This window comes from Cetorhinus maximus, chromosome 7, assembly GCF_964194155.1.
Source record: "Cetorhinus maximus chromosome 7, sCetMax3.hap1.1, whole genome shotgun sequence".
In the NCBI taxonomy this organism is placed as follows: domain Eukaryota; kingdom Metazoa; phylum Chordata; class Chondrichthyes; order Lamniformes; family Cetorhinidae; genus Cetorhinus; species Cetorhinus maximus.
Genome location: NC_135885.1, coordinates 33,897,708 through 33,909,783, shown reverse-complemented (window position 1 = coordinate 33,909,783; position 12,076 = coordinate 33,897,708). Strand labels below are relative to the sequence as shown.

Below are 12,076 nucleotides of genomic sequence, written 5' to 3'. Positions count from 1 at the left end.
GCATGTGCGTGGCCATAAAGCAATCCAGAAGGTATCGTGAAGCTACTCACAAGTTGGCCTCTAAGATATCGCATGTATGCACAAAATAATTTAATGGTACCGCGCATTCAAATGAATAGACTGCACACACCAAATTTAGAGTGGACATTGCTCAGGAAGCCCCAAAGTTCTTTATAGTCAGTAAAATACTTTGGAGTGTAGTCACTGTTGTAATGTAGGAAATTGCAGCAGCCAATTTGCACACAGCAAAGTCCCACAAACAGCTCCATGGACAGACAGTCTTTTTTTCAGTTACTCTACTTAAAGTATGAGGATTGGTCAGAACACTGTCTTCAATTGGGCCATAGAGTCTTTAATGTTCACCTGAGAGGGCAGATAGATTAAACTGAGGCCCTGTCATCTAAAAGCTAGCAATTCTGACAGTGCTGTATCCCCTTAGTACTTAAGCTGGTTGAATGGGAGAAATTAAACTGAGAAGCTGGCCTGAAGGACCCATAGGGGAAGTGGAGAGGGACACCATTGCATAGAGCAGGTTAGCCAATCAACTACAACAAAAACAAAACTACCTGGAAAAACTCAGCAGGTCTGGCAGCATCTGTGGAGAGGAGCACAGTTAACGTTTCGAGTCCGAATGACCCTTCAACATGAACAAAGTAAAAATAGAAAAGAGGTGAAATATAAGTTGGTTTAAGTTGGGGGGGTGGGGGGCGGGGTGGGACAAGAAGAGCTGGATAGAGGGTCAGTGATAGGTGGAGATAACCAAAAGATGTCTCAGACAAAAGGACAAAGAGGTGTTGAAGGTGGTGATATTATCTAAAGGAATGTGCTAATTAAGGGTAGAAAGCAGGACGAGCAAAGTAACAGATAGCCCTAGTGAGGGTGGGGTAGGGGGAAGGGATCGAAATAGGCTAAAAGGTGGAGATAAAACAATGAATGGAAATACACTTAAAAATAATGGAAGTAGGTGGGAAAAGAAAAATCTATATAAATTATTGGAAAAAACAAAAAGGAGGGAGAAAATCGGAAAGGGGGTGGGGATGGAGGAGAGAGTTCATGATCTAAAATTGTTGAACTCAATAGCCCCTTTACTTCCCCTCTCCTCACCATCCAAGGGCCCAAACACTCTTTTCAAGTGAAGCAGCATTTCACTTGCACTTCCCTCAAATTAGTCTACTGCATTCGTTGCTCGCAATGCGGTTTCCTCTACATTGGAGAGACCAAACGCAGACTGGGTGACCGCTTTGCAGAACACCTTCAATCTGTCCGCAAGCATTACACAGACCTCCCTGTCGCTTGCCATTTCAACACTCCACCCTGCTCTCATGCCCACATGTCCGTCCTTGGCTTGCTGCATTGTTCCAGTGAAGCTCAACGCAAACTGGAGAAGCAGCACCTCATCTTCCAACTAGGCACTTTACAGCCTTCCGGACTGAATATTGAGTTCAACAATTTTAGATCATGAACTCTCTCCTCCATCCCCACCCCCTTTCCGATTTTCCCCCTCTTTGTTTTTTCCAGTAATTTATATAGATTTTTCTTTTCTCACCTACTTCCATTATTTTTAAGTGTATTTCCATCCATTGTTTTATCTCCACCTTTTAGCCTATTTCAATCCCTTCCCCCCACCCCACTCCCACTAGGGCTATCTGTACCTTGCTCATCCTGCTTTCTACCCTTAATTAGCACATTCCTTTAGATAATATCACCACCTTCAACACCTCTTTGTCCTTTTGTCTGTGACATCTTTTGGTTATCTCCACCTATCACTGACCCTCTATCCAGCTCTTCCAGAACCAACTCCCCCCCCCCCCCCACTCCGCTATTTTGTTTAAAGCCTTCTCTACAAACAGCTGCCTGCCTTTAGGGAGCTTTCTCGCGGCGCTCACCCACACCCACGGCAACAGTCATTGCCCGCCCTCTTCTCGCTCCCACCCTGGCAGCGCTGACCATTTCTGTTTTACGCTGGCTGGCCGTTAATTGACCAGCCTGCATGAAATCGTAGTCGGGAGCCGATTGCAGTCGGTGGTCCGTTTCCCGATCGCTCCCAGGCCCGCCAATCAGGCGCGCCCACTAAAGGTAAAATTCAGGCCATGGAGTATTACAGTTTTAGAAATTCCTAAAATCAACGTTGATGACAGATTGGCAGAAAGCTAGTACCCTGGTGAGTCCCTGATCACAGGTGCACTACTTGTGGAGGTTAATTAGGAGCTACAGCAAGGGAGGGAAAATAATCGGGCCATTTCTGTGCAGTGTTTAATATACTACCATGCTGTGTACCCTCTGAGCTACTGCAGGGAGATTGAAAGAAAACACTTTTTTAAATGAATCCTTAAACTATACGATAAGTTTATCACCTTCCTCGCTGGAGCAGTAAACTGGCAGAGTGGATCGCTTGCTCATTATAAAACCCACTCAATTTTCATTATGCAGTGAAAATTAGGTGGGGTCGAAACAGGCAGATGATCTATCTTTTCTGCCAGTTTACTGCCCAGCTGAAGGTGAAAATTAGCTACTTGATGTATATTTTGTATATGTAAAACTGATGAACCAAAAGAGAGTGATTTTTACCCCATTATTTCTGGTCTCACTTTCCTCACAGCCTAATGTAGGTATTGGGTAAGTACTGGAGATGAAAGCCCATCAGCACATTCCATAGCTAATATCACCACTGTCAACACCCCTTTGTCCTTTTGTCTATGGCATCTTTGGCAATCTCTTCTTTGCCTCCACCTATCACTGGCCCTCTATCCAGCTCTACCTGTCCCACCTCCCTCAACTAGCTTATATTTCATCTCATTTCTATTTTTCTTAGTTCTGATGAAGAGTCATACGGACTCGAAACGTTAACTGTATTCCTCTCCACTGCTGCGTTTTTCCAGCTATTTTTGTTTTTGTTTCAGATTTCCAGCATCTGCAGTATTTTGTTTTTATCTTACTGTTATAATGAAGTTGGTTGAGGGATAAAAATTGGTCGGGGCACTGGGGAGAACTTCCTTCTTTGAAATAGTGCCATGGAATTTTTTACATCCAGCTTGAGACAGCAGGCGGGACCAGAAACTGAACTGGGCTAGCCATATAAATACTGTGGCTACAAGAGCAGATCAGAGGCTAGGGATCCTGCAGCGAGTAACTCACCTCCCGATTCCCCAAAAGTCTGTCCACCATCTACAAGACACAAGTCAGGATTGTGATGGAATACTCTCCACTTGCCTGGATGAGTGCAGCTCCAACAACACTCAAGAAGCTTGACACCATCCAGGACAAAGTAGCCTGCTTAATTGGCACCCCATCCACAAACATTCACTCCCTCCACCACCAACACACAGTGGCAGCAGTGTGTACCAAACCCCTCCAAGCCACTCACCATCCTAACTCGGAATTATATCGCTGCTCCTTCACTGTCACTGGGTCAAAATCCTGGAACTCCCTTCCTAATAGCACAGTCAGTGTACCTACACCACATGGACTGCAGAGGTTCAAGAAAGCAGCTAATCATCACCTTCTCAGGGGCAATTAGGGATGGGCATCAAATGCTGGCCTAGCCAGCGACGCCCACATCCATGAATTAATGTTTTAAAAAAAACTTTCCTTTAACGGCTCATCTGAAAGCTGCCAACTGCCATACAGTGCAGCACTGGTGCACTGGAGTGTCTCTCCAGATTTTGTGCTCAAGTCTCTGGAATGGGTCTTGAACCCACAATCCACAGAAGAGAGGATGTTACCACTTCAATTGGGAAATGTTTAAAAAATAACCTAGATGGTGGGTACAGAAGAGATATGAAATGGAGAAAAATAGCTGTGGTTATGGAGATGATCTGTCTAAAAATAAATCAATTTACTAAAAAGAGTTAAACCTAATAGGCATTACTATAATAGTTTATTTTTGTAAACAGATTTAAAACAAGCTACTGGAGCTTGCTGGTTATCCTTCAACGGATAAGATGAGTAATGGAGGCATGTTTAAAACCTTAGGATGGACGTGAGTTTCATTTGGTTAGGTTGAAATGTTTGGAAGAGATTATAATTGGTGACACTGGGAGAGAATCTGGGAGTATTTAAAATAAATTATTTAGCTGGAATGAAGGAAAAAGAAAACTATTTGAGTGGAAACCTGAAACTTGCATGAAGAGATGAATATTGCAATGACCGTCAATCAGAAACATTATAAGGAAAGGAAAGCTCTCATGGGAGGAAAACAAAGCAAAAGTCAAGCACTTTGTGATGAATGGGTATGATACAATGTTGAGAGTTAAGAGTTTTAAAAAAACTAGGTAAAATAATATGTTGATATTTCAATATCCTGTTTTTTACTTCTAAAATCTAAATATGTGTCTCTTTATGTTATCTATTTCCATCTGCATACAATTATTTGGCTATTGATTTACTCAAATTTTCTCTCTCCTTTCTGCAGGGTAAGGATGCAAAGACATATATATTTTTATGATACTTTAAGGTAGATTGGTGATTATCCTGTAGATGCCACAAAACAGAATTTAAATGTAAAATGCTTCAATAATGATGTATTTTCACAGCAATTTAAATGTATTTAAATGTTCAGATTCCTTTATTGGTTCCATAATTATCTCAAATAATTGGTTAGGTGTGATGAAATGTTCTCCATGTTGCACTGGTAGCTTATGTTTTGTTTACAAGGTGCTTCTGAAGTATGATGTATGGATTTGATTAATTCACTCATTGGGCCTTTATTATTGTGGGATCAAATTAATATATTAACTCTAAATTTGCTCATAGCTTTATAAGATGAAAACAAAAATGATTGTGATGATACATTTTTTAAGAAATTAAGATATGATTTCTAATGCTGCAACTAGTCCATGCAGATATGAAAGTTTTACTACTTGGGGATTGTGGATACACTTTTGTCATTGTACAAGGTTTGCCTACTCTACAACTATCTATACACAACCATTATCTGTTATAATGCTGAAATGTGAAAGAGGCAGTATTATCAAAGTTGCCTGCTTTTCCATTGGTTCCAGCTCTGAATTCATGGGCAGAATTTTCTCCCCGTCAGCGGGGGGCCAATTAAGGCCCGCCCAGCATGATGCATACCTGGAAGCACTGAGCTCTTCCTGTGTGGGTGGGGGGGATTCCCTGAGTCGGGGCCTGCGCTCTTTCGCGCTTGCACACAGAGGTGCCTCACAGAAATTTTAAACATCTAAATAAAGAAATTAAAAACTTTTAAAACATGTCCCCTCATGCGACGGTGTTACATGAGCTGGGATATGTCAATGAATTTTTTTTTAATTTTACTGAATTTTTAAACACTTCATGAAACCTCATCCCGCCCGTGGATGAGGTTCCACGAAAAATGCGAAGATCGCCTGGGCTCTTCGCCTGCCCGCCAGCCTTAAGGTTGGACAGGCAGCTCATTTTATCCGTTCAGTTGGTTTTTGACAGGCCTTAATAGGCCTTGGACAGTTCAGCGGGCACGCAGCCAACTCGGAAATCTAAATGATGCGCAGTGACGTCGGGCGGGTGTCCCGACGTCACCACCCGTCATTTTACACGTCAGCGAGCAGGCCCCACACCCGCTCGCTGACCTGAAAATTCTTCCCCATGTTTCATGAACTCAATTCTGGGAAAACAAGTGTAGGCTACCATTTTGATTGATAGATGATCTAAATCTAAGAAAACTTTAATAAATTAAGAAAAGAAAAATTGTCACAATCCCTGCCGAATGGATGGCACAACAAGATTTCATGTACTAAGATATTTACTGTAACAAACAGAGCAAAACTATTGACAACATTATTTTTGTAGGCACTTTAAACTACAGAACAGAACTCTTAACACAGCTGAAACAATCCTCTATCAGCCATGTGATACTCTGTGCTTTAAGTAGATATTAATTTCTCCCAGAATCAGTCCAAAATGATTCTTGGCTCCCAGGGGTTCACCTCTGTTCTTTTTCTTTCACAGCCTGGGAACTTTTAATTTCATAACTCTTTTACAGTGCAGGTTTTTCCCCAGAGGTTCTTCCTCTAGCGCAAGCTAGGTGAGACTTCCAGTCTCGTTTTCATTCAACACGAATTTGATCTTTCTAATCCAAGTGTGAGCTCCCACCCACATTTCTGAGTAGTGAACCATAGTAAATATCAGCCGCTAGCTGCTCTTGCTCCTGGACCCTGGCAGATTAACCTTCTGTGTGAGTTTTCAGGGATATCTTAGAAAGCCTTCCCTTCTCAAAGCCCATCCATATGGCAATGTGAATCACATGGACCTTGCATCAAGGTAGAAATGTTGATTAGCTATCCTTGAAACCCCAGCTGTCTTTTATCTTGGAAGTAAATGGACAGTTTAAAGCACAACCCTTTACAACCTAACATTCTCAACACTTTTCTGCGACTTAGAAGACTCACTGTCTAGCCACTATTAGCACACAGGCTGCTCCTATTATTTCCAAGTGTAAATACTTTGCACCTCCTTCCCAGTAAAACCGCCAGAGCCTCCTTTAATCTGTAACAGTCTAACCATCCAGGCTTGCTGTCAGGCAGACTTCAGAACAGGTCACATGACCCCCTTCATTGTACCTTAAAGACACAGTCCCAAAACACAAGAATCTTATAAACCTCATAATTGTAACAAAATATATCCATCTCTCAATATATTGTAAACATGTAAAAAAAAATACTTGTTTAGCTGGTTCATTTGTTATTTTGCACATACCATAGTGATGAAAAAGCCTGCAATGTAAAAGCCCCTGATAACTGGGCTATATAAACACCTTTATTAAAGCCGTATCAGGAGTTTTGTGTGCCTTTTTGGTGCACTCACTTCAAATAGGAAATTTTGGCTCTGGAAAAAATACAGAGAAGTGCAATGGGACTGACCATTCTCCTAAGTGCATTGATCTGTAGAAATTATCACTGGGAATTTGTTTGAGTCATTGACCAACAGAACAAGAAAGCAGGGAGCGATGTTGGAGATTTCCTCAAATTTGTGGAGCGGCATTCTAGAAGTGATAGCAAAGGCTGACTGCAGTCCTTCGAGAAGGAATTAGACGCATTGGGTGGAATTTTCCGAGCCCGCTGGTGGCGGGCATGATAGGTGGCGTGTGGAGAAAATATGACATGACCTGCTTCACGACGGCGTAAAGGCAGGTCGTGATCGTCCGCTCAGCCCTCTGACAGTAGGCTGCGTTTCCCCCCATGGGGCAGCAGGGAGCTAATTGTAATATATTAGCATATAATTAAAAGGCCATCGCGCCAGGCTCATGGAACCCCGCCGTATCATCCGTCCATGTTAGCGGGAAAGCACACCGACGTGTTTCACAACAGCAGGCAGGCGACGTGCACTTGGCAGCCTTAGCTTTGGGGAAACTGAGGTGAGTAAGCAGCAACATTCTCCACAGCTCGCCCGTTGTTTACAGGCCTCGGGCACCGGGGGGCGAGAGCAACTGATGCATGGCCACAGAGGTGACTACTGAGGAGGGGGTGGGATGGTGTTCGGGGACACGTGCTGGCCAGCCTCGGAGGTGACTGCTGAGGGGGAGTGGGGGGCGGGGACGTCAAATGCTGCCCTGGCGCTGCATCCCGCGCACAGGCATTCCAGGTGGGGGGGCAGGGTAAGCGAGGGGACTGGCCAGGCATTAGGGACGCCTGTATAAACTGACCATGCCTCTGCAACTAAGAGAGATCAGGCGCAACCACAGTGATATGATTGGAGCCAGGCTCCTAGCCTGCCCGCCCATGCAAGCAATACGAAGGCACCAAAACGGGCCACCAAGAGCTCCATACCTAACCCCCACCCCCTTGCACAGACTTTGAGTCCACCATGACTTTATTGGACTGCACGCGTTGTACAATCTCTTCGTCAACGCTGGCCATGTAGCAGTCACTGCTGGAGGTGCCCACAGCCCCTTGCAATCTCAGCATCCCGATTTGGACCAGTGTTCCCCATGTCATAGGTTGACAGGGCAGCCATGCAACGCACTCATCTCTGGCCATCGAGGGGTGACCAGCACTCTCCGGGAAACATTAAGGGGCGGTCACACAGAGCCAGGAAAAGTGCTAAATGCAGCCATGATAACCACGTCTCTCTCTCTCTTTCATGCAGCAGAAGGACCACGTCAGGATCATGGATCCTTGTGACCTAGCTGTATGCCTGATGCCCTACAGAGACCATAGAAGATGGAGGAGAGAGCAACTGAGGCACCTGGCCGCGCAAAGGCAGGAGCAGCAACCTCTTGAAGAAGGGGCAACGGGCTCCCACAGACGCTGCCCAGGAGTGACAGCGAGCTGTGGCTGGTCGGCGCCTAGCGACAGCCAGGGTCTAAAGACGCTGCCTGCCATTCCTACAGATGACTAAGAACCAGTGTCGCCGATGACTGCTCATGTCTCGAGACATGGTGACTGACATCTGCCACCTACTGCAGGACTTGGCGCCAAGGGGAGGACATCCACTGCCAGTGGCTGTGAAAGTGACCGAGGCGCTGAATTTCTATGCCAGTGGCTCCTTTCAGGGCTCCACAGGTGACCTCTGTGGGATTTCGCAATCCACCGCCACAAATGCATCCATGAGGTCACGGATGCCATCTCCTCCATGGCACACAACTTTGTACATTTCGCCCAGAACCGGGACGGCCAGGATGCAAGGGCCATTGGACTCGCTCTGATCTCGGGATTCCATCAGGTGCAGGGCGCGATTGACTGCACTCATGTGGCACTCAAGTCTCCGTCACTACACTTAGTTGACTTCATCAACTGCAAGAATTTCCACTCTCTGAACGTTCAGCTTGTATGCGACCGCCAGAAACACATCCTGCAGGCATGCGCACAGTTTCCAGGGAGTGTGCACGATGCCTACATCCTGAGTCGCTTGCAGATCCCTGCAGTCTTCCAGGGTCCACAGAGGCTGCAGGGTTGGCACCTTGGGGACAAGGGCTACCCACACAGGCTGTGGCTGATGTCACCCATGCGGTGGCCTCAGACTGCAGCAGAGTGAGGCTATAATGAGGCTCATGCAGCAGCTCACAACTTGGTGAAGCAGACCATCGGGATGCTGAAGATACAGTTCCGGTACATGGACCAGTCTGGTGGACCCCTAAAATACAGTCCGGTGTCATGCATCGTCGTCATCTGCTGCGCCCTTTACAACCTGGCGCTGCAACGGGGAGAGGAGATGGCTGAGGAGGAGATGGAGGAGCTGCACTTCTCCTCTGATGAGGATGCCGCCAACGGGGATGAGGTTGAGGGGGTCCTCAGTGGTGTCGACGACAGGGATGAGGCGCTCGCACTGGCTAGATGAGGCAAGCGCACTCAGGGAGGCCCTCATAGCTGTTAGATTTGTGGAGGATGATGACAACATGCAGCGAGGTGTCCTCATAGATCCTCACATCATAGTTGTGAACATTTGACTCCAGTCTGGCTCATCGCAGCGCCAATATCCTCTGTGAGAATGCTCCTGTCATGGAGATGCAGTGGTGGTCCTAACAGTCATTTGATCGCAGGAGAATGATGACAACATGTAATGAGGACACTCCATAGATCTTCACATAGCCTCTGAGAATGTCTGACTCCTGTCTAGCCGAGGGCAGCTCGCTTGCGCTCCACGATCAGGGCCATCACAGAGATGCAGCCATAAAACTTTAGACGCATCTGATGCTGTGTCTGCCTACAGCATCTCAGCCCTTCAGGAGCTGGTGCACAGCATCGCTGGTCGCAGATGCTGGTGTGATGGGGGCCAGCCCCACCTTAAAAGGTGCTGAGAGCACATAGAGAGTATGAGAGAACTCTGTAGTGCCTACCCACTATATTCTGGCAGCAATGACCTGCACCACTGAGGTGCAAGCATCAGTAATGTTTCCAGGGAGTGTGAGTCTGGACCATCACTGTGGTCTGAAAGCTGCACAGGGAAGAGGCCCTGGACTGAGACACCTGACTTTTATCTTGTGCAGAAAGGTTTCAGATCTGAGTGACAAGAACACTGCTCATCAGAACAAGGAGCTACAGGCAGGGAGACATTCTTAGGAGTTTATTGACAATAGTGAATAATATGTACAAGTGATCAACACCCATGGCCAAGCTGTGGGCCGAGACTTGGAGGGCCCCGGCCTGCTTTCAGGGTCCTGCTGTGTGGCAGTGGCACCCTACTCGGCCTGTGAAGCTGGATCTGCGGAGGTCACAGGAAGATAGGATTCAGATGGGCCAGTAACTCCCAGAGTCACCTGGGTGGATGGCCCCGGAGCGTGCATCTGCTGATCCTCTTGCCTGTGGGTGCCCGAGGGCCCCTGGCTGACTCCGTGAGCGGAAGGGGTAGCTGGAGTGAGATAGAGCTGCCAGCACCCCTCTCGTGTACACACTGTTGGAGGCCAACTATGGCATCAGCAATGGAGTTAAGCCAGTGCAGGAGTGCCATCCTGGGCCGAGGTCTCCATGGCGGCCGCCATCCTTCCGGCATTGACCTCAGTGCGTTGTAATGCCGGCGCTATCACCTCAGCCTGAAGACGAATGGACTCCTCCATCGTGCCTTGCAATCTGAGTGCAGTGGACATCCCTTCCTTCTGTTCTCTAGCTTGCCTTTGCAGGCTCATCATCTGACTCAGACTCGGCAAGGTTCTGACCTCCAGAAGTCCTCTGAGTGCCGGGGACCTGGGAAGCCGCTGCCTCCGCCTGCTGTGGATCAGAAAGTGCGATGTGCTCACCAGATTGTGATTCCGAGGCAACTCTAAAGCTTGGTCCCACTGAGGTGTGTGTCTCTGCGCTGGTGGAGGGTGTAGGTGAGTGCTGTGTCGGGACTTCAGGGAGGTGCCTTCAGATTCCTCTTCAGAGGCTTCTTCGGAGCTTGATTGGAGGCCCTGGGTCATGGACTCTGTTGGCTGTTTGGCAGATGTGCCTGTGAAAGCAAGGGGAGATAATTAGTGCATGGCAGAGGCCTGTGAAAGAGGACACATCACTCACGGCATGGTTGCTGAAGGATGTTACACTGCTGGATCCTCACTTGGTAGAGCATCGCCGACCTCACCGTCGGCACGGAACCAGTACCGGTCATCGCCGGCCAATTGGATGGCTCTGTTTTCGAATTCTGTCAGAACTTTGATCTCTGGCAACCCTCCACCTGTCAGCGACCTTTCCCTCCTTTTGTGAGCCAGTTTGTCCTGCATGGATAGAGATGGGGAGAGTGTATCAGGACACTTGCCAGGCCAGATGATAAGCATGCCTGGCCTATGTGGGTGGTGAGTGGTCCCATGGATGGGATGAAGACAATGGTGTGAGTGAAAGAGTGAATGGTGATGCCCCTTGCACTGGCAGTGAGTGAGGACCCTGTGGGTGTGTGATGGGTTTGCAAGTGTGTGAGGTGGGAGTGACGAAATGAGTGACTTACCCTGGCGGAACAGAGGAGATCATCCTTTTGTGGCATTGGGTGGCTGTCCTCCTCTGCAAGGCATTCATGCAGACCACTGCTGCCACCACCTCCCAAGCCAGGTTGATGACATTGCTACCCATCCTGCGACCAGAGTAGGGCTAGAGCAAATCCTGTTGGGCCTCCACGGCATCCAGCATTCGCTCAAGGGACCCATCGTTGAAGCAGTCTTTTTGCCTTTGCTGGCCATGTCTCCCAGACACTGGTGGTGAGCTGGTGGCAATGAGTGCTTTGCTGGCAGCTGCCTTTTAAAGATGGCGGCCGGTGTGATACAACAGTGGGGTGATGGAGAGCGGGCGAATGAGCACCCGGCCGCCATGGAAATGGCGTGTTTCCCAGGAATGCAAAAATAATGAGGCGGGCTCGGGAAGATACAATGTGAAAACCCGCCATTTTCGCCGGCAGGTAGGATTCCTTTACCTGCCCATTACCGCATTTAGGTGGAATTTTCCCAGAATTGCACTATTATTTAAGAAATAATACCAAATCACTGCAGAAGTAAGGGAGGTTCTTGGGTAATATCAAATAAGCCTCTGTATAATCCCTTGTAACCATAACCTCTCAGCGCTTGCCTGATTGACTTTCAGAGATGGGGAGGAATTTTAACATTTTTTTTGGCCACAGGTTTCTGTGTTCAATGTCTTTCAAAGGAGGTTGGGGGTAAGGAAGCCTGGAGGCACAGGTTTGGATT

The 12,076-nt window shown here is 47.4% G+C and overlaps 1 protein-coding gene and 1 long non-coding RNA gene across 6 annotated transcripts in view; one reads left to right on the top strand and one right to left on the bottom strand.

Annotated features, from left to right (window-relative positions):
• The window catches only part of nbeaa (neurobeachin a), a 1,012,857-nt gene that overhangs the window by 695,968 nt on the left and 304,813 nt on the right, over positions 1–12,076 (top strand). The gene's annotated exons all lie outside the window — the stretch shown is intronic.
• LOC144682705 (uncharacterized) overlaps positions 1–12,076 on the bottom strand; it is an 80,517-nt gene that overhangs the window by 67,976 nt on the left and 465 nt on the right. The window lies entirely within an intron of this gene.